Source organism: Odocoileus virginianus, chromosome 4 (assembly GCF_023699985.2).
Source record: "Odocoileus virginianus isolate 20LAN1187 ecotype Illinois chromosome 4, Ovbor_1.2, whole genome shotgun sequence".
Taxonomy (NCBI): Eukaryota; Metazoa; Chordata; class Mammalia; order Artiodactyla; family Cervidae; genus Odocoileus; species Odocoileus virginianus.
In genome coordinates, this window is record NC_069677.1 from 56,592,635 (window position 1) to 56,616,398 (window position 23,764).

A 23,764-nucleotide genomic window follows, 5' to 3' on the forward strand; every position below is an offset into this window, starting at 1 on the left:
GTGATAGGTATTTCAGAAGAAAAGTAAAACCAGATAAATGGAGTCTTTGCCCTCAGGGGGCCAGTTGAGGTAGAATAGAAACTAGAGCCAAGGTTTCCTGGCTCACTAAACCATCTAGAAACTGTAGGACTGACTGCAGTACATCCACACAGGAAACTTACATTTTCATGAACTCTTTGCTTCTGCTTTTAGAAAAGCTCAATTTTTTTTTTTTTTGTCTGTGCTGGGTCGTCATTGCCATGCATGCTTTTTTCTAGCTGTGGGAAGCAGAGGCTCCTCCGCAGGCGCTGTTCGGGCTTCTCGCTGCCGTGGCTTCTCTTGTGGAGCACAGGCTATAGGGCACCCAGGCTTCAGTAGTTGCAGCTCCTGGCCTCAGAGCGCAGGCCCAGTAGCTGTGCATGGCCTTAGTTGCTCCATGGCATGTAGGATCTTCCCAGATTAGGGATTGAACCTGTGTCTCCTGCACTGGGCAGGCAGATTCTTCACCACTGAGTCATCTGGGAAGCCCCAAAATTTTTTTTTTTCCTCTTGCCAATTGAAAGAAAAAGAGAATTTGTCCTTTTATGGATGCAACTTCTTTTGAAAATGAATTTGTGACAAATTTACTATTGGTGTTTCCTGTATAGCATGAAATTAACAAAGATCAAATCAGTAATGTTATTCACTATAATATATTCAAGGGTGCATTTTTTAAAAGTAGTTTTGCTAATAATTCATTTAAATTTTTTAATCTGTGATGTTGAAAAGTATTTTTTGTTAGCCCAGTAGTCGAAAAAGACAGATATGTGCTTTCCACAGATACAAGGTTCAGTGAATAATGCATGTGTGACTGACTTTCCTGTGTACAAATTTCCACTTGGGGATGAAGATAGAGCTAATCTGCACATTTTAATAATTAAAGCTATGATTTCAGTATCCTCAAATGGGTTAGTAACAGGTTTTTCTTTTTTTCTTACTTAGGGAGAAAGTCAAACAGGAGAATGAGAATAATTTATTTTGGAGCTAAAAGGAACTCTTCAAATGATCTTGATTATCCCCCTTTATTTACACTTGAGAGGAGATTATGGCCTAGAGAAGTTACCTCTCCCATCATCAAGGAACAAGTAGCAGAGCAAGGATTAGACCACACTGGCTCTTTGTTATGCTGAATGCCAAGGAATTATCATTCTTTAGGAATCTCTCCTTTTACCTTAGAAGATTGTATATTAATTTCATGAACCCCCTTGAGTGTTTGATAAAGGTAAGATCTGAAGATTAACTATATACTTCAATGGCTTCCCACTGCCATTGGAATGAACTAACTCTTCTAACTATGATTTTTAGGCCAGTTCGTAACAGGACCCAACCTTCCTTTTCAGCCTTGTGCTGCATATTTTCCTTTCAGAGACCTGTTCTTGCCTCAAGAATCTCCTTTCATTTTTCAGCTATCTTGTGCTCTTTTTTTTTAATGCTTCCTTCCTTTATTTGTATAATTCATTAAGATTCTTGTACCACAGTTTTTCAGATTCAGCATTCCAGACATGGCAATGAATTATTTTCCTTTGGGTGGAAAAAGAACAAACAGAATTGATGTTAAATACAACACAATGGCCGTTTGCCTGTACACTCTGACCTGAGGGAGGTTACAAAAGCAAAAACGAAAAGTATTCTTTAACTCCTGGTTTTTGGCTCAAAATTTTTACCATTTTGAGTACTGTCTTCTCCCTGGAGTCCTGTGAAGATTGTATGTACATGTAAGGCTCACTATATTATCCAGTTTCAATGTACATGAGTTCTGTTGTTTGACTTTTATTTCAACTGGGGGAACTGAATTAAAATCATTCTTTTCTTCTAGAAAGAAGGATGAACTCTGAGAGAAAACTAATCCCTGTATATAGACATACCTTAGAGATACTGTGGTACACTTCCTGACCACCATAATAAAGAATATTGCAATAAAGCAAGTCACAGGAACTTTTTGATTTCCCAGTGCATATAAAAGTTATGTTTATACTACACTATCACTGACTCAGTGGGCATGGGTTTGGGTAGACTCCAGGAGTTGGTGATGGACAGGGAGGCCTGGCGTGCTGCGATTCATGGGGTCGCAAAGAGTCGGACGCGACTGAGCGACTGAACTGATAGTCTATTGTGTAAAGTAGTATTATGTCTGAAAAACAATGAATATACCTTAATTTAAAAAATATTGCTGAAAAATGCTATTATCTGACAATGCAGGATTGTCACAAACCCTCAATTAGTTTTAAAAAAGCTCTATCTGCCTAGACATTTTTTTTAATATTTTGTCCTTCCTCCAGATACTGCATTTTTAAATAAAGGTTGAAGCAACCTGTGTTGACTATAAGCACCATTTTCCAACAGCATTTGCTCACTTTACGAAATAATTTTTCTTCCAGTCTTATTAAAGTATAATTGGCATACAGCATTGTGTTAGTTTGGTTTAAGAAATGGCACCCCACTCCAGTACTCTTGCCTGGAAAAACCCCATGGACAGAGGAGCCTTTGAGGCTACAGTCGATGGGGTCACGAAGAGTCGGACACGACTGAGTGACTTCACTCACTTTCATGGATCACAGCCTCGTTACGGTGAAGAGGCTTGCATAAACAGTGGAATGACCTTGCTTCATTTCCAAGACCAAACCATTCAACATCACAGTAATCCAAGTCTGTGCCTCAACCACTAATGCTGAAGAAGCTGAAGATGACTGGTTCTGTGAAGACATATAAGACCTTCTAGAACTAACACCAAATACATCCTTTTCATCAAGGAGGTTGGAATGTAAAAGTAGGAAGTCAAGAGAGACCTAAAGTAACAGGCAATTTTGACTTTGAAGTACAAAATGAAGCAGGGCAAAGGCTAACAGTTTTGTCAAGAGAACACACTGGTCATAGCAAACACCGTTTTCCAACAACACAGGAGATGACTACCTGTGGACATCACCAGATGATCAATACAGAGATCAGATTGATTTTATTTGCAGCCAAAATGGAGAAGCTCTATACTGTCAGCAAAAACAAGAACAGGAGCTCACTATGGTTCAGATCGTGAGCTTCTTATTGCAAAATTCAGGCTTAAATTGACATTTTAATTTCCTAGTGGGAAATTTGGAGAAGGCAATGGCACCCCACTCCAGTACTCTTGCCTGGAAAATCCTATGGACGGAGGAGCCTGGTAGGCTGCAGTCCATGGGGTCGCTAAGAGTCGGACACGACTGAACGACTTCACTTTGATTTTTCACTTTGATTCATTGGAGAAGGAAATGGCAACCCACTCCAGTGTTCTTGCCTGGAGAATCCCAGGAACGGGGGAGCCTGGTGGGCTGCCGTCTGTGGGGTTGCAGAGAGTCAGACACGACTGATATGACTTAGCAGTAGCAGCAGTGGGAAATTTACCTGGTGGGAAAACCACTAGTCCATTTAGGTATGACCTAAATCAAATCCCTCATGATTATACAGTGGAGGTGATGAATAGATGTGAGGGATTAGATCTGGTAGACAGAGTGCCTGAAGAACTATGGACGGAGGTTTGGAACTTTGTACAGAAGGGAGTAACCAAAACCATCCCAAAAAAAGAAGTGCAAGAAAGCAAAGTGGTTGCCTGAGGATGCTTCACGATTAGCTGAGAAAAAAAGAGAAGCGAGAGCAAGGGAGAAAGGGCAGCACACCAACTGAGCGCGGAGCTCCAGAGAGCAGCGAGGAGAGGCGGAGGCCTTCCTAAGTGAGCACACTAACTGAGCGCGGAGCTCCAGAGAGCAGCGAGGAGAGGCGGGAGGCCTTCCTAAGTGAGCACACCAACTGAGCGCGGAGCTCCAGAGAGCAGCGAGGAGACGCGGGAGGCCTTCCTAACTGAGCACACCAACTGAGCGCGGAGCTCCAGAGAGCAGCGAGGAGAGGCGGGAGGCCTTCCTAAGTGAGCACACCAACTGAGCGCGGAGCTCCAGAGAGCAGCGAGGAGAGGCGGAGGCCTTCCTAACTGAGCACACCAACTGAGCGCGGAGCTCCAGAGAGCAGCGAGGAGACGCGGGAGGCCTTCCTAAGTGAGCACACCCACTGAGCGCGGAGCTCCAGAGAGCAGCGAGGAGAGGCGGGAGGCCTTCCTAAGGGCATCACACCAACTGAGCGCGGAGCTCCAGAGAGCAGCGAGGAGAGGCGGGAGGCCTTCCTAAGGGCATCACACCAACTGAGCGCGGAGCTCCAGAGAGCAGCGAGGAGAGGCGGGAGGCCTTCCTAAGGGCATCACACCAACTGAGCGCGGAGCTCCAGAGAGCAGCGAGGAGAGGCGGGAGGCCTTCCCAAGTGAGCACACCAACTGAGCGCGGAGCTCCAGAGAGCAGCGAGGAGAGGCGGAGGCCTTCCTAACTGAGCACACCAACTGAGCGCGGAGCTCCAGAGAGCAGCGAGGAGAGGCAGGAAGCCTTCCTAAGTGAGCACACCCACTGAGCGCGGAGCTCCAGAGAGCAGCGAGGAGACGCGGGAGGCCTTCCTAAGTGAGCACACCCAACTGAGCGCGGAGCTCCAGAGAGCAGCGAGGAGAGGCGGAGCTCCAGAGAGCAGCGAGGAGAGGCGGAGGCCTTCCTAAGTGAGCACACCAACTGAGCGCGGAGCTCCAGAGAGCAGCGAGGAGAGGCGGGAGGCCTTCCTAAGTGAGCACACCAACTGAGCGCGGAGCTCCAGAGAGCAGCGAGGAGAGGCGGAGGCCTTCCTAACTGAGCACACCAACTGAGCGCGGAGCTCCAGAGAGCAGCGAGGAGACGCGGGAGGCCTTCCTAAGTGAGCACACCAACTGAGCGCGGAGCTCCAGAGAGCAGCGAGGAGAGGCGGGAGGCCTTCCTAAGTGAGCACACCAACTGAGCGCGGAGCTCCAGAGAGCAGCGAGGAGACGCGGGAGGCCTTCCTAAGTGAGCACACCAACTGAGCGCGGAGCTCCAGAGAGCAGCGAGGAGAGGCGGAGGCCTTCCTAACTGAGCACACCAACTGAGCGCGGAGCTCCAGAGAGCAGCGAGGAGACGCGGGAGGCCTTCCTAAGTGAGCACACCCACTGAGCGCGGAGCTCCAGAGAGCAGCGAGGAGAGGCGGGAGGCCTTCCTAAGGGCATCACACCAACTGAGCGCGGAGCTCCAGAGAGCAGCGAGGAGAGGCGGGAGGCCTTCCTAAGGGCATCACACCAACTGAGCGCGGAGCTCCAGAGAGCAGCGAGGAGAGGCGGGAGGCCTTCCCAAGTGAGCACACCAACTGAGCGCGGAGCTCCAGAGAGCAGCGAGGAGAGGCGGAGGCCTTCCTAACTGAGCACACCAACTGAGCGCGGAGCTCCAGAGAGCAGCGAGGAGAGGCAGGAAGCCTTCCTAAGTGAGCACACCCACTGAGCGCGGAGCTCCAGAGAGCAGCGAGGAGAGGCGGAGGCCTTCCTAAGTGAGCACACCAACTGAGCGCGGAGCTCCAGAGAGCAGCGAGGAGAGGCGGGAGGCCTTCCTAAGTGAGCACACCAACTGAGCGCGGAGCTCCAGAGAGCAGCGAGGAGAGGCGGGAGGCCTTCCTAAGTGAGCGCACCAACTGAGCACGGAGCTCCAGAGAGCAGCGAGGAGAGGCGGGAGCTCCAGAGAGCAGCGAGGAGAGGCGGGAGGCCTTCCTAACTGAGCACACCAACTGAGCGCGGAGCTCCAGAGAGCAGCGAGGAGAGGCGGAGGCCTTCCTAAGTGAGCGCACCAACTGAGCACGGAGCTCCAGAGAGCAGCGAGGAGAGGCGGGAGCTCCAGAGAGCAGCGAGGAGAGGCGGGAGGCCTTCCTAACTGAGCACACCAACTGAGCGCGGAGCTCCAGAGAGCAGCGAGGAGAGGCGGAGGCCTTCCTAAGTGAGCGCACCAACTGAGCGCGGAGCTCCAGAGAGCAGCGAGGAGAGGCGGAGGCCTTCCCAAGTGAGCGCACCAACTGAGCGCGGAGCTCCAGAGAGCAGCGAGGAGAGGCGGAGGCCTTCCCAAGTGAGCGCACCAACTGAGCGCGGAGCTCCAGAGAGCAGCGAGGAGAGGCGGGAGGCCTTCCTAAGTGAGCACACCAACTGAGCGCGGAGCTCCAGAGAGCAGCGAGGAGACGCGGGAGGCCTTCCTAAGTGAGCACCCCAACTGAGCGCGGAGCTCCAGAGAGCAGCGAGGAGACGCGGGAGGCCTTCCTAACTGAGCACACCCAACTGAGCGCGGAGCTCCAGAGAGCAGCGAGGAGAGGCGGGAGGCCTTCCTAGGTGAGCAATACAGAAAGAAGAGGGAAACAATAGAACGAGAAACACTAGAGATAGCTCAAGGAAAACTGGCGATATCGAGAGAACAATTCATGCAAGGATGGGCACAGAAAGGACAGAAATGATAAGGACCTAACAGAATAGGTTAGAAAGAGGTGGCAAAAACACATGGAAGAACTACTCACAAAAAAGCTCTTACTGACCCACATTACGGTGATGGTGTGATCAGTTACCTAGAGCCAGACCTCTTGGAGTGTGATGTCAAGCAGGCCTTAGGAAACATTACTGCACACAAAGCTAGTGTAGGTGATGGGATTCCAGGTGAGCTATTTAAAATCCTAAAGGTGATGCTGTTAAAGTGCTGCATTCAATATGCCAGCAAATTTGGAAAACTCAGCAGTGACCACAGGACCGGAAAAGGTCAGTTTTCATTCCAGTCCCTAAGAAAGGCAATGCCAAAGAATGGTCAGACTACCATAAAATTGCACTCATTTCACATGCTGGGAAGGTAATGCTCAAAATTCCTCAGGCTAGGCTTCAGCAGTACATGAACTCAGAACTTCCAGAAGTACAAGCTGGATTTAGAAAAGACAGAGGAACCAGAGATCAAATGGCCAACATTCATTGGATCATAGAGAAAGCAAGAGAATTCCAGAGAAACATCTATTTCTGCTTCATTGACTATGCTAAAGCCTTAGACTGTGTGTATCACAAAAAAATCTTGGAAAATTCTTAAAGAGATGGGAATATCAGACCACCTTACCTGTAATCCTGAGATACCTGCATGCAGGCAAAGAAGCAACAGTTAGAACCAGACATGGAACAATGAACTGGTTCCAAATTGGGAAAGGAGTATGTCAAGGCTGTATATTGTCACCTTGCTTATTTAACTTATATGCAAAGTATATCATGTGAAATCCTGGCCTGGATGAATCGTAAGCTAGAATCAAGATTGCTAAGAGAAATATCGGCAACCTTAGATATGCAGATGATACCACTGTAATGGCAGAAAGGGAAGAGGAACAAAAGAGCTTGCTTGATGAGAGTGAGAAAGAGGAAAGAGAAAAGGCTGACTTAAAACTCAACACTCAACATTCAAAAAAGTAAGAACATGGTGTCTAGTCCCATCACTTCATGGCAAATAGAAGGGAAGAAGTGGAAACAGTGACAGATTTTTTTTTTTGGGCTCCAGAATCACTGCTGATGGTGACTGCAGCCATGAAATTAAAAGATGCTTGCTCCTTGGAAGGAAAGCTATGACTAACCTAGATAGCGTATTAGGCAGAGACATCACTTTGCCAACAAAGGTCCATATAGTCAAAGCTATGGTTTTCCAGTAGTCATTTATGGATGTGAGAATTGAACCATAAAGAAGGCTGAGCACCAAAGAATCGATGCATTTGAACTTTGGTGCTTGAAGAAGACTCTCGAACAGGACGGAGATCAAACCAGTCAATCCTTAAGGAAATCAATCCTGAATATTCATTGGAAGGGAGGATGCCGAAGCTCCAATACTTTGGCCAACTGATGCGAAGACCTGACTCATTGGAAAAGACCCTGATGCTGGGAGAGATTGAGGACAGAGGAGAAGGGGGTGACAGAGGATGAGACGGTTGCATGACATCACAGACTCAATGGACAAGGGTTTGAGCAAACTCTAAGACAGTGAAGGACAGAGAAGTCCGGTGGGCTGCAGTCCATGAGATTGCAAAGAGGAGGACACGACTGAGAACTGAACAAGTTTCAGATCTAGAGCCTGGGTAGTTCCCTGGCAGCCTAGTGACTGGGGCTCTGTGCTTTCACTGCTGACGGCCCAGATTCGATCCCTGGTTGGAGAACTAAAATCCTATAAGCTGCATGGCACAGCCAAAAAAGATGTAGAGCATAGTGATTTGACCTACATACATCATGAAATGATTACCACAATAAGTTTATTGACCATCCATCATCTCATACAGTACAAAATTAAACAAAAAAATTTTTTTCCTTGGGATGAGGACTCAGGATTTACTCTAACAGCTTTCATATATAATATGCAGTAGTGTTATTATATTTATCATGTTGCACATGTCTTCCCTCATATTTATCTTATAACTGGAAGTTGTACCTTTTGATTGCCTTCATCCAGCTCCCCCTTCCCCCAACCCCGCCACTGCCTCAAATCTGATCTCTTTTTTTCCTATGAGTTAGTTGATTTGTTTTTGAAACGTATTTGACCACCATCACTGTGTTAGTTCCTGGTACGCAGTATGGTGATTCAATATGTCTATACATTTCAAAATGATCATCCTGGTAAGTCTAGTTATGATCTGTCACTATACAAAGACATTACCTAACTATAGACTGTATTCCTACAGTATACATCTTGTCTTTGTGACTCATTTATTTTGCAAGTTTAATTTTGTACCTCCTGATCTTCTTCGCCTATTTCTCTCCTCTCCCCCTGCCACTCCTCTCCTCTGGGAACCACCTGTTGGTTCTCTAGATAACTTGTACTATTTTTCCTCATTTTCCTACATTTTCATACTACATAGCCTTCAAAAATCTAGCTTAAATTTCACCTTCTCTGAGAAGTTTCCCCTTCCCATTGGAATCAGAAGTACTCTCTTTGGAACTGATGACCTGGACCAATCAGCATTTATTATGTTACCATGCTTCATAGTTTTGTTTCTTAGTTTCTCAGCTAGTGTATGAAAATATTTAAGAACAAATGCCATATCTTTCTTTTTTGTTATTTATTTCTCATATCTTTAGTTTTCAATCTTTTTTCATTTACCACCACAAAGGCTGGTGTGAAACTTTGCACTCACAGGGGGAGCTTGACATTTCAGTTGCATGACAAAGTGAAAGAGCAGTGAGAGCTCTATTATATCAGAATCACATTTAAAGTAAGAACGTGTCTTGTAAGATCATCTACCCCGGGAATAACACATGTCCCAACTACTTCCAATCCTGGCCACCTCTGCTTAATGGCTGGACTCAGTGTTAGAATTCAGACTACCTTAGTTAGACACAGCTTCTCTCAAGATAGGCTTGATATTTGAAAATATTTCGGCAGCTGTATTTGCCCTTCAGTCACATTTGAGAACTGTTCATAATAATTGTAATTGAGAAGACCAAAATCTGCTTCACAAAGAAAGCTGACACCTTGCTACACCAGTCTGTCCAGTTATAAGGGAAGAGCCAAACCAGCACACTTGCTGTTTAGAACAGGTGCCTGTGGCCTGTCAGCTGCCCTCTCAGCCCCAACCTAGGGCGCAGGAAGGGGTAAGGATGCCACACTGGGGCATCCTTCTGCACCCCAGATTGGGAACCCGGAATGGCTCTGTTTCTGCCCACCCCAACCCCCCAAACCAGGTCCAGTCCCTGGGAGAATAGCTGCTTCTCTTCACAGAGGAATTCCCTACAGCAAGGCCACAGCACATTGTTTAGCATTTATGAATAGGATGTGGTGTGGTTACCAAACCAGATCTCATGCCTGAGGCAGAGGCGGCTGCCAGAGCCCTTCTGTGTAATGCCACTCATGCTGCAGGGCTCCTGTCACCCAGAGGTGCTGGGGCGCCAGGTGAGCCACAAAGGCGCTGCGAGTTTATTAGATGCACTGCTGATAACTGCAGACTGTAAGGTGCACATGCAACCAGCATTGCTACAGACTAATTTTTGACAAAGCCCAAATCATAAACACTGGAAGTACCCAAGCATATTTCCTCCTGACTCCAGTCTTGGCTATCCATGCACGGCCCATCTGTGAATTGCACATACAAAGAAGGAAGGCAGCCACAGAGAATGAAAACACAAAATCATATCTGCTTGCTTAAGAACAACGTCAGGATTTTTTCAAGGTGACAGCCCCCTATTTGGCTGTTAGCATTTGCAGTGCCAAGTACACACGGAGAAAGCAGACCAGTGAAGTTTAACACCTAGCCCGAGTCAAAGGCTTAACCTCCCACCACTCAGAGTGTGGCCTGGGGACCAACAATGACCAGGAAGCCTGTTAGCAATGCAGCATCTCAGGCCTCACCCAAGGCCCACTGAATCACAGTTTGCATTCTCGCTGGATCCCCAGGTGATTTGTACACAAATTAAATTTTGAGACTTTCTGAAGGGGGCTCTGAGTTCTAGAAGTAGATGTTCTAAAGGAAATCAATCCTGAATATTCATTGGAAGGACAGATTCTGAAGCTGAAACTCCAATACTTTGGCCACCTAATGCAAAGAACTGGCTCATTGGAGAAGACCCTGATGCTGGGAAAGATTGAAGGCAGGGGGAGAAGGAGACGACAGAGGATGAGATGGTTGGATGGTATCACTGACTCGATGGACATGAGTTTGAGCAAGCTCCGTGAGTTGGCGATGGACAGGGAGGCCTGGAGTGCTGCAGTCCATGGGGTGGCAGAGAGTCGGACACGACTGAGCAATTGAACTGAACTGAGTTCTAGATCTTTGACCTTAAATCCCTTAAGCTTCTTAGCCTAAGGAAAAGGAAACACTCTCCTGTCACAGGCAACTGTTATGAAACCTAACGATGGTAAAAGCACTTCAAAAAGTTAAAAATACTCTATGCAAATAACATTCCCCTACTTCATGAACCACAAAAACGAAAAGATCTCTGATAGGGTGAGGGGCCTTCCTCAATGAAAACAAAAAAGGAAAGCAGGCTCCATATTTAACTTGGCAGGAAGTCACCAGCTTTCTTTGTCTCAAAGCTTGTGGGGCTGTAAAAAATGTGGATATTTATACATTGCTTTCTTGTACAGATATAATATTGTAGAATTTCCCTAGTCTAGAAGTGGAACTTCGGAGTGTGAGGTATGTGCCTCTTCAAATGTATTGAGAGTGGTGAAATCATTACCCAAAAAAGGCTCTGAAGATTAAAGGATGTGTAAGAGTTGTTATGTCCTCAAGTGCTCACCGAAATGTCATTTTATTCAATGTTAACTTTTGCAGTTCTAATAAGAAAATAAAGTGTCTCAATGTTATTTTATCAATAAAATGCATTTCTCTGATTCTTAACAAGGTTGACCAAGTTTTCAAATGCTGGCCGTGAAGCCTGGGTTTGTATCACTTTGTTTCTGTGTAACCTTGGGCAATCTATTTAAGTCTCAGTTTTGTCCATTATAACATGAAATTAAATGAACTGATGCATGTCGTACGTTCCGGCCACTCAAGGTGGCTGTCTCTTGCCCTCTCTACATCCCCGGCCCAGCTAGTGCCTGCTTCATGCACACCCTGCTCACGAGACTGATCTTCCTAAGTGCTTGCCCAGGCCCCAGATAGTGATAGCTTATCAGAGTTTTAACCACTGAACCACCAGGGAATTCTGAGCTGTCGCTTATCAAAGATGTGGTAAGTGATAGCTCATCAAAGAGCGGCGTGGCTCTCTACTGGTTTCCCGGGTGAGCCCACCGGAGGTCAGTTCCCCTGTAACTGGTATTGGCCCACTGCTGCGCCCCAGGAGGGGAGACTGCCCGCAGCCCTGCCCACTGCACGCGGTGGGGGGTCACTCCAGGACCTCGCTTCAGACGCATCAGCTGCCGCTATCCATTAAACCAGTGACGTTTCTGCGGCTGACTGGGGACTTTTTGTTCAGCCTTGAAGCTGGGTAAGCACAGGCCTTTTGTCAGGTGCAGCCCAACACGTGTGAAGCAGACAGAAAAGAGACTGGCATAACGAGTTACCCCAGAGGCACCTGAGATTTCTGCCACCCAAATATGCATGCGGCCATTTTCTCAAAGAGCCCCTGGTGCTTTGTATGAAGATACGGTATTTAGAAATCACAACCTGAAGTCTATGGGTGTTCATTGCCCCCCATGTTCTCGTTGCTGCTAAGACTTTTGGTGAACAAAGATAGACAATATGTACTTTAAAGATAAATGAATTTACATGATTTTATATTGACAATTCCAGTTCAAATGTAAGAGTATAGGCTTTCGCATATTTCTTGAATTTTGTGTTTAAATCCTTTTTTCTTAAATTGAAAACCTTGACTCCCAAGAACATTAATGTAATTATTTAGTTATTTTTATCCTACTAAATGTACAGTAGCTTCAAAATACAGTAATGATTTTATTAACATTTATGACTACTGAAAACAGTATTTTAAATGTTTTCTTTGCAAAAAAAAAATTAAGAAGAAAAAAAAATATTTAAAAGAAACACAAATTGCTTTGCTGTTCTTTTTGTCCTTGGCAATATTTCATGAGGGAGATAGAGTCAATATGTTTTATATCCTCATATATTTAGTCAGTGGAGTTTTCAACAAGGATGCCAAGACAATTCAGTAGGAAAAAAAAAATAGTCTTTTCAACAAATGATGCTGGGACAACAATATCCACAAGCAAAAGAATAAAATTGGACCCTTGCTTTATATCATATATAAAAATAAATTCAAAATTGATAAAGACCTAAATGTAAGAGCCAATGAAAAGAAAAGTCAAGAAGAAAATATGAGCATAAGTCTTTATGACCTTGGATTTGGCAATGAATTCTTAGTATGACACTAAAAGCACAAACAACAAAAAGAGTAGATTAATTGGACTTCCATCAAAATTTAAAACTTTTTTGATTCAAAAGACATTTTCAAGAAAGTTGAAAAGACAACCTGTAAACTGGAAGAAAACACTTGCAAATCATATATCCGATAAAGAATTTCTGTTTAGAATTATATCAAGATCTCTTACAAATCAATAATAAGAAATAAATAACTTTTTTATTGGGCAAAAGAGATCTCATATAAGCGTTCCTTCTTTGACTGATGGTTACCAGAGTCAGGGGCTGGGGGTAGGTAGGTGAAAAGGAGTCAAGAGGTACAAACTTCCACTTAAATAAATTAGTCATGGTATGTAATGTACAGCATGATGACTGTAATTACTAATACTATACTGCGTATTTGAAAGTTGCTAAGAATACACTGTTTTGCTTTTTTTTTTTAATGATTTTTTTTTTATGTGGACCATTTTTAAAGTCTTTATTGAGTTTATTACAATATTGCTTCTGTTTCATATTTTGGTTTTTTTGGCCACAATGGTCCATGTCAAAATGTGGGATCTTAACTCCCAGAGCAGGAATCAAACCTGCACCCCTCTGCATTAGGTGGAGTCTTAACCACTGGACTGTTAGGGCAGTCTCAATTATTGTGGTGGTCATCTTGCAACATATTGATGTGTACAAAGATTGAATCATTGTGTTACACACCTGAAACTAATATAATGTTTTACATCAGTTATACCTCAATTTTAAAATGTTCTTACTAAAATCAAACATAAATAAGCACAGGGTCTGCAGAAGTATCTCACTAGAGAAGATACACACCCAGCCAATAAGCATATGAAACTCATTTGCCATCAGGGAAATGCAAATTAAAACCACACAAGATACCACTTCACTCCCACTAGGATGGCTGGAATCAAAAAGACAATAATAACAAACACTGACAAGGATGTGGAGAAACGGGAACCCTCGAACACTGGTGGGGGTGAGAAGTGGTGCAGCCGCTCCAGAGAACAATCTGGCATTCCGCAAAAGAGTTAAGGACTTAAGTAACTCTACTGCTAGAGAAATGGAAACATGTTCACACAAAAACTTGTACACAAATGTTTATAGCTGCATCATTCACAATAGTCAAAAGTAAAAACAACCCAAATCTCCATCCATTCATGAGTGGATTCACAAAATATGGTATATCTATTTAATAGAATATTATTCAGCCATAAAAAGGAATGAAGTGTCTATACAGGTTACAGCATGGATGAAGCCAGTCACAACATACCACATATCAAATGATTCCATTTATATGAAATATCCATAATAGGCAAATACATAGAAAGAGAATATAACTTAGTGATTGCTCTAGGCTATGAAGTGTGGGCGAATAATTGAGTGGTAATTGCTAAAGGGTACTAGGTTTCTGTTTTAGGTGCTAGAAATGTGACTGTGATGATGGGTTGTACGACTCTGAATGTCCTAAAATCCACTTAATTTTTCACTTTAATAAAATCAGTGATTTATATGGTATGTGCAGTATATATTAGTAAAACTGTTAGTAAAAAAGAAAGAAAGAAAAGCCTGAAAATAAAAATCAAATGGAACAAATGAATCTAACAGTGTAACAAATTAGTGCCATATTCCCAGAGAGGAGTTTCAGGAATTTATTTATTTCTTTGGCTGTACCACAGGCTTGTGTGGTCTTGGTTTCCTGACCAGGGATTGAAACTGTGCCCCCTGCATTGGAAGGTGGAGTCTTAGCCACCGGACTGCTGGGAATTCCTGCTTTTCAATTTAATTTTATTTATATGTGGCGTATTTACATGTTTCCAAAGTCAAATCTATTAAACAATGTAAATATATTCAGAGAAATCCAGTTTCTTTTCCTATCTTTTCTATTCTGTTTCTTCTTCCTATTGATAAGGTTAAAGCATTTAAAATATTTAAATATAATTAATATACCATAACACTCACCCTTTAAAATGTATAATTTATCATTTTTAGTATATTTACAAAGTTGACAACTATCATCACTATCTAATTTTGAGAAGAATATTTTATCTTCTCAAAAAAAAATACCACTCCCTATTCTCCATTCACCTTCCCCCTAACCCTGGCAAATACTAATTTACTTTCTTTCTCTCTGGGTTTGCCTACTTGGGACTTTTCTTATTGATGGCATAATTTAATCTATGACCTTTTGTGACTGTCTTCTTTGACTTAGCACAATGTATTCAAGATTCATTTATTTTGTTGTATGAATCAATATGTTATTCTTTTTTATGACTGAATAATATTCTGTTGTTTGGATATAACAATTTGCTTACTCATTCATCAGTTGATGAATGAATTTTGGGTTGTTTCAATTTTTTGACTGTTATGAATAGTGCTGCTGTGAATATTCATGTTGAAGTTTCTGTATGAACATATGTGTTTTCTTTTCTTTGGGGTATGTCTAAGAGGAATTGCTGGGTTACATAATAGTCAACCTTTTTAAAAAAGTTTTTGTTTTGTTCTTCCAAGACAGAGTAGAGATATGAATATTAATATTATGCAGATATCATAATTTTCTTAGCCAAATGGTAACACTGCACATTTATTTTTTCTTCTTTTTGACTTTTTCCCTTAAAATGTACCCTGCAAAACAAAATAAAAATTTTGTATGCTGGGCATCAGCCCATATCAGTATGCAGATATTCCTCACTTCTTTTTATAGTTGCATAATCAGGATGTGCCATGTTTATTCAGTTCAGTTCAGTCACTCAGTTGTATTCGACTTTTTGCAACCCCGTGGACTGCAGCACGCCAGGCTGTCCTGTCCATCACCAGCTCCCAGAGCTTGCTCAAACTTATGTCCATTAAATTGGTGATGCCATCCAACTATCTAGTCCTCTGTCATCCCCTTCTCCTGCCTTCAATCCTTCCCAGCATCAGGGTCTTTTCCAATGAGTCAGTTCTTCACATCAGGTGGGCAAAGTAATGGAGCTTCAGCTTTATCATCAGCCCTTCCAATGAATATTCAGGACCAATTTCCTTTAGGATTGACTGGTTTGATCTCCTTGCAATCCAAGGGACTCTTAAGAGTCTTCACCAACACCACAGTTCAAAAGCATCAATTCTTCTGTGCTCAGTTTTCTTTTTAGTCCAACTCTCACATCCATACATGACTACTGGAAAAACCAGTAGTTTTTGACTAAACAGTAGCTTTGACTAAACAGACCTTTGTCTACAAAGTAATGTCTCTGCTTTTTAATAGGCTGACTAGGATGGTCATAGTTTTTCTTCCAAGAAGCAAGCGTCTTTTAATTTCATGGCTGCAATCACCATCTGTAGTGATTTTGGAGCCCAAGAAAATAAAAGACTCTCACGGTTTCCATTGTTTCCCCATCTATTTGCCATAAAGTCATGGGGCCAGATGCCATGATATTAGTTTTCTGAATGTTGAGTTTTAAGCCAGCTTTTTCACTCTCTTCTTTCACTTTCATCAAGAGGCTCTTTAGTTCCTCTTCACTTTCTGCCATAAGGGTGGTGTCATCTGCATATCCGAAGTTATTGATATTTCTCCTGGAAATCTCGATTCCAGCTTGTACTTCATCCAGTCTGGCATTTTGCATGATGTACTCTGCATATAAGTTAAATAAGCAAGGTTACAATATACAGCCTTGATGTACTCCTTTACAATTTGGAACCAGTCTGTTGTTCCATGTCGGGTTCTAACCGTTCCTTCTTGAGTTGCATACAGATTTCTCAGGAGGGAGGTAAGGTAGTCTGGTATTCTCTTCTCTTGAAGAATTTTCCACAATTTGTTGTGATCCACACAGTCAAGAGCTTTAGCCTAGTCATTGAAGCAGAAATAGATGTTTTTCTGGAACTCTCTTACTGCTTCTATGATCCAATGGATGCTGGCAGTTTGATCTCTGTCTCCTCTGCCTTTTCTAAGTCCAGCTTGAACATCTGGAAGTTCTTAGTTCATGTACTGTTGAAGTCTGGCTTGGAGAATTTTGAGCATTACTTTGCTAGCGTGTGAGATGAGTGCAATTGTGCAGTAGTTTGAGCATTCTTTGGCATTGCCTTTCTTTGGGATTAGAATGAAAACTGACCATGTGCACTCCTGTGGCCACTGCTGAGTTTTCCAAATTTGCTGGCATGTTAAGTGCAGCACTTTCACAGCATCACCTTTTAGGATTTGAAATAGATCAATTGGAATTTCATCACCTCCACTAGCTTTGTTTATAGTGATGCTTACTAAGACCCCCTTGACTTCGCATTCCAGGATGTCTGGCTCTAGATGAGTGACCACACCATCGTGGTTATCTGGGTCAGGAAGATCTTTTTGTATAGTTATTCTGTGTATCCTTGACACCTGTTCTTAATATGTTCTGCTTCTGTTAGGTCCATACTGTTTCTGTTCTTAATTGTGCCCATCTTTGCATGAAATGTTCCCTTGGTATCTCTAGTTTTCTTGAAGAGATCTCTAGTCATTCCCATTCTATTGTTTTCCTCTATTTCTTTACATTGATCACTGAGGAAGGCTTTCTTATCTCTCCTTGCTATTCTTTGGAACTCTGCATTCAGATGGATATAGCTTTCCTTTTCTTTGCCTTTAGCTTCTCTTCTTTTCTCAGCTATTTGTAAGGCCTCCTCAGAAAATCACTTTTCCTTTTTGCATTTCTTCTTGGTGATGGTTTTGATCACTGCCTTCTGTACAAAAGTTCGAAACCTCCGACCATGGTTCTTCAGGCTCTCTGCTTATCAGATCTAATCCCTTGATTTGTCACTTCCACCGTATATTCATAAGGGATTTGATTTAGGTCATACCTGAGTTGTCTAGTGGTTTTCCCTACTTTCTTCAATTTAAGTCTGAATTTTGCAATAAGGAGTTCATGATCTGAGCCACATGTTTATTCAACCAGTAATCTATTCATGGATGTGTGGGTTGTTTTTCAGTCTCTCACTGTTACAAATCGAACTGGAATAAATTGCCTTGTGTATATATCTTTTCACATTTAGAAAAACTTTTTTCACTGCACCATGGGGCTTGCAGGATCTTACTTCCCCCTGCCAGGGAATTCCTTATCTTTTCATACTTTCACACATGTGTTTTTGCGATTAAACTCTCGGAACTGAGATTTCTGGGTCAAAGGATAAATGCAGTCTTCTCAAATTCCTTTCCCTTGAGCTATCTCTACTTTATATTCCCAGCCAGTATCCCTATGTGATTATTTTTACATAATGTGTATTATCTAGTTTGTGGTGCCAGTTCTGCATTCCTAACCTTGATCAGATTGTTAATTATATTGTTTAAATCTAGATTCTTATTAATTTGTAAACTTCTCAATAGAAATTTATGGGTTTGTAAGTTTCTCCTAATATTTCTCCATATTTTTGCTTTAAATATTTTGAGACTATGTTCAGTTCAGTTCAGTTCAGTTGCTCAGTCGTGTCCGACTCTGCAACCCCATGAACCGCAGCACCCCAGGCCTCCCTGTCCATCACCAACTCCAAGAGTCCACCCAAACCCATGTCCATCGAGTTGGTGATGCCATCCAACCATCTCATCCTCTGTCGTCCCTTCCTCCTCCCGCCCCCAGTCCTTCCCAGCATCAGGGTCTTTTCCAGTGAGTCAACTCTTCACATGAGGTGGCCAAAGTATTGGAGTTTCAGTTTCAACATCAGGCCTTCCAAGGAACACCCAGGACTGATCTTTAGGATGGACTGGTTGGATCTCCTTGCTGTCCAAGGGACTCTCAAGAGTCTTCTCCAATACCACAGTTCAAAAGCATCAATTCTTCAGCACTCAGCTTTCTTCACAGTCCAACTCTGACATCCATACATGACTACTGGAAAAACCATAGCCTTGACTAGATGGACTTCTGTTGACAAAGTAATGTCTCTTCTCTTTAATATGATATCTAGGTTGGTCATAACTTTCCTTCCAAGGAGTAAGTGTCTTTTAATTTCATGGCTGCAATCACCATCTGCAGTGATTTTGGAGCACCCCAAAATAAGTCTGACACCGTTTCCTCTCTTTCCCCATCTATTTGCCATGAAGTGATGGGACCAGATGCCATGATCTTAGTTTTCTGAATGTTGAGCTTTAAGCCAACTTTTTCACTCTCCTCCTTCACTTTCATCAAGAGGCTTTTTAGTTCCTCTTCACTTTCTGCCATAAGGGTGGTGTCATCTGCATATCTGAGGTTATTGATGTTTCTCCCAGCAATCTTGATTCCAGCTTGTGCTTCATCCAGCACAGCGTTTCTCATGATGTATTCTGCATATAAGTTAAATAAGCAGGGTGACAATATACAGCCTTGACGTACTCCTTTTCCTATTGGGAACCAGTCTGTTTTTCCATGTCCAGTTCTAACTGTTGGTTCCTGACCTGCATACAGGTTTCTCAAGAAACAAGTCGGATGGTCTGGTATTCCCATCTCTTTCAGAATTTTCCAGTTTGTTTTGATCCACACAGGCTTTGGCATAGTCAATAAAGCAGAAATAGATGTTTTTCTGGAACTCTCTTGCTTTTTCGATGATCCAGCAGATGTTGCCAACTTGATCTCTGGTTCCTCTGCCTTTTCTAAAACCAGCTTGAACATCTGGAAGTTCATGGTTCACGTATTGCTGCAGCCTGGCTTGAAGAGTATGTTAGGTGTATTCAAATTATACTTTTTTTTTTGTAAAAAAATGCTGCATGGCATGTGGGATTTTACTTCCCCAACCAGGGATCAAACCCGCTGCTCCTGCTGTGGAGAGCCAGTCTTAATGGCTGGACCACCGGGATGTGCCCAGATTACACCTTTTCGATAACAATTTTTTCACTATATAATATCTTTCCTAATCTCTAATCATGCTTCCTGACTCAATTTACTATATTTCATGTGGAATATATATATGTGTGTTATTTATATACATGCATATATGTACATATATATATGTATTTAATGGTTCTTCCCAGGTGGCACTCATGCTAAAGAACACATCTGCTAATGCAGGTAGGCGTGAGAGACACTGGTTCGATTGCTGGGTAGGGAAGGTGCCCTGGAGGAAGGGCAGAGTACCCCACTCCAGTACTCTTGCCTGGGGAATCCGTGGACAGAGGAGCCTGGCAGGCTGCAGCCCGAAGTGTCGCCGAGAGTCAGACACGAGGGTAGTGACTTGGTATGCATGCACGCACATACATATTTAATACATATATTCATATATATATTCACTTTCCTTTTAGGTGCTGTTTATGAGGGGTCTATTTCTCTTTTTCAGTCTTTCTATGTTATTCTGTTTTAGTATCTATTTTAAATAGCATGTACCTGAAATTTGAATATGTTTTTATGTAATTCTTTAAAAAACCTGTTTTGTTCATTTACACTTATTATTATTAGTGGTGACATTTTATGATTTATTTCTACTATCATATTTATTGTTTTCTCTTTACCATGTATTTTAACTTTAGTCACTTAAAAATTACTTTATTTTGCTTATATTTAACTTCTATTCCTGCCTTTTAATGGATTGTTGGGATTTGGAATTTCTGGGCTTTTTTATGAATAAAATTAATCTCAGCAGCATGACATTTTCTTTGCTATAATTTTTACCTATGTCATTTTTTTCTTCAGAAATTGGAGACCATCTTTCCATTATGTTTAGTTTCTTCATTTCCTCCTAGCTTAGGGATATACTTGAGAAGGAGTTATTTTGTAGAAGTTAATATAAAATTAGTTTTATTTCTAAACCATAAGTTAAGTACACATAAAGCACACAAAACCTACAATGTGTGAAGCTTTTGGGAAAAATTTTTATCTCAATCTTTTGTACTATAAAAATTTTTCTAAATACCGTCAAAAGAGAAACTCTTTAGAATATCCCTATTATCAGGAAATACACACTAAAATATTCAAGGGTAAAGACTCCTTATGTATGTAACTTTTCTGCAAATAGTTTAGGAATATAATTATAGTTAGATAGAAAAAATTATTAGGGCTCCCCAGGAGGCTTAGCGGTAAAGAATCCTCTTGCAATGCACAGACATGGGTTCAGCCCCTGGGCTGGGAAGAACAGACATGGGTTCAGCCCCTGGGCTGGGAAGATCCCCTGGAGAAGGAAATGACAACTTACTCCAGCATTCGTGCCTGGAGAATCCCAGGGACAGAGGAGCCTGGTGGGCTACAGCCATGGTATCGCAAGACTTAGTGACTAACAATAGGAACAGCAACAAGAAAGAATTATTAGAGTGAGAGAGAGAGAATGATGCAAGTGAATGATGTAAAATGTTCACACCAGGGAAATCTGTAAAGATGATATGACTGTTTCAGTACTATTTTTATATTTGCAAAATTTTATAACTTTGAAATTATTTCCAAAGGAAAAAATGATGAAACTTTATGTTCAGCAAAATATTGAACAGAAAATTTGTGTGTGAAAATTTCCACCCATTAAATTTAAAAAAAGGCGACTATAGTTATGTTTTTGATGATGATTGGGTGCCATCCAGTGTTCCATCTCTGCAACTGCTGATCTTACAGATTTAAACCCAACTGTTCGTAACTGTATTTGGAAACGGCTCTTTGTTGATTTCTTTATGCAGCTACCATAAGACTATAAAAATAATGTACCTGATCAAAATTAGTGAAACAAATCTATTAAACATGAAAAAAATAGTCATGCATTGTGAGATAAAATGCAGGTTTCTGCCTCTCTGGAATTTTATAAAAATCTTGAGAGGGAATCAAAGTAGCTGAGGCATACAAAAAGCTAACGCTCAGTGCACAGACTAATCAAAACTGGGGATTTACACGTAATCTGTGATAATCACAGGGCATGAAATTTATTTTAAGGTACTTCTATTTCTAAATGTCCACTTACTCATGGCTGTGCTGGGTCTTTGTTGCTGTGCGTGGGCTTCCTCTAGCTGCAGGGTGAGGGCTTCTCCTGGCAGTGGCTTCTCTTGCTGGGGAGCACCGGGCTCTAGGACGCAAGGGCTCCAGTCGTGGCAGCTCGAGGGGCCGTCGTTTCGGACTCTCAGACAGGCTGAGAAGTCGTGGCGCGCAGGCTCAGCTGCCCCGCGGCCTGTGGGATCTTAGTTCCCTGACTAGGGGTCAAATCCATGTCCCCTGCATTGGAAGACAGATTCTTAACCACTGGACTACCAGGGAAGTCCCTAGTTTATCTTTTTAATTACAGCCAGTTCTGGTACTCGTATTCACAGAATCACTTATGGTGGAATGTTTCCTTATGCTTTAACAAAGTTTTTAGATTTAACTCATCTTTAGTGGGGGCTTCCCTGATAGCTTGAAAGTGAAAGTCACTCAGTCCTGTCTGACTCTTGTGACCCCATGGACTCCATGGAATTCTCCAGGCCAGAATACTGGAGTGGGTAGCTATTTCCTTCTCCAGGGGATCTTCCCAACCCAGGGATCGAACCCAGGTCTCCTAAATTACAGGCAGATTCTTTACCAGCTGAATCAGACAGCTTAGCTGGTGAAGAATCTGCCTGCAATGCAGGAGACTCCAGTTCAATTTCTGGGTCAGGAAGATCCCCTGGAGAAGGGATAGCCTACCCACTCCAGTATTCTTGGGCTTCCCTTGTGGCTCAGCTGGTAAAGAATCCACCTGCAATTTGGGAGACCTGGGTTCGATCCCTGGTTTGGGCAGATCCCCTGGAGAAGGAAAGAGCTACCCACTCCAGTGTTCTGGCCTGGAGAATTCCATGGAGGCCATGGAGTCACAAAGAGTCGGACACGACTGAGTGACTTTCCCTTTCACATCTTTAGTGGAAGGTGTGTTTTCTGTGAAAATAGTGGCCTGTGGTATAAAAACATTATTCCAGAGAAGAGCATTGGATGTTTCACAGAGCTGGGAGATATCATTAATCTCAGTATTTTATATTAATTTTTCAGTTGGGGTGGCATTGGGCATTGAGTTCTTGAATCATTAAATTCTTACATCAAAACTGAATGAGGTATTAAGCCCAGGATTTTAAAATTCTACACAAACAAACAAACAAAAATAAATAATTAAAAATCCAAACTTAAAAAAAAAAAAAAACTTTTCTCTCTTTTTGATTGTGCTGCATGTTATGCAGGCTCTTAGTTCCCTGACCAGGGATCAAACCCACACACCTTGCAGTGTAACCTCTGCGTCTTAAGCACTGGGCCACCAGAGAGTTTCCCGCATGTGTTTTTAACCAGAGTCTAGAGCAGGGACAGACAAGCCTTCTTGACATCTTGCTGACTTGGTGGACACATTTCATTCTGATCCACTGTGTCACTGAGGGCATAGACCTTCAAAGGGCTCCATTCATTGACGACATTCATCCCTTAATCCTCAAGAAACAAAGGTTTGTCTCTAGTCCCTCTGTCACTTCTAGAATAGCCACAGAATTATTTCCTGTGTTTACTACCTTTGTTTTCCATTTCTTCTTTATATTGGCGCTTAGGAATTCTCCGTTATAATCTGCAAGTTTAGCCACTTGCTTAGGGAGAATATTGTTATATTTTATTTAGCAGTTCTTTGATGGAAGGCTAGATTTTCCTAGTACTCTTATTGGAATTGGGAAGTTTGACATTGTTAAAGTACAATTTTCAAAAAAGTCTAAAATCATAACTCTTATTTAGATAGAATATAAATTTAAGATTTACTTAATCTGTTATTAATGAAGAGGCATGTAAGATGCTAACCAATTCAAATAGGAAGTCAAGAAACACAAACTTAAATGGAATAAAGGAATATTGAAATGAATTTACATGAATAGGGGAACTGACTTTTTCTGTGGGGAGGAGAAAAGTCAGTTAAACATCCATCAGACAGAATATATTTATGTCTCTAGACAAGGCTTTCCTTGCATTCTATCATTTACCTATAATTTACAGAGTTGTAAAATGGGTAAAAAAGCAATGAATGACTAGAATCAGGTAACCTGAAAAGGTAGGCTCTAAATATGCCAGGTTTTCATTGGAGACTCCCAATAATATTCTTTATTTTATTTCTGGCTGCACTGGGTCTTCATTGGTGCACACGGGCTTTCTCCAGTTGCAGCAAGTGGGGACTACTCTCAAGTTGC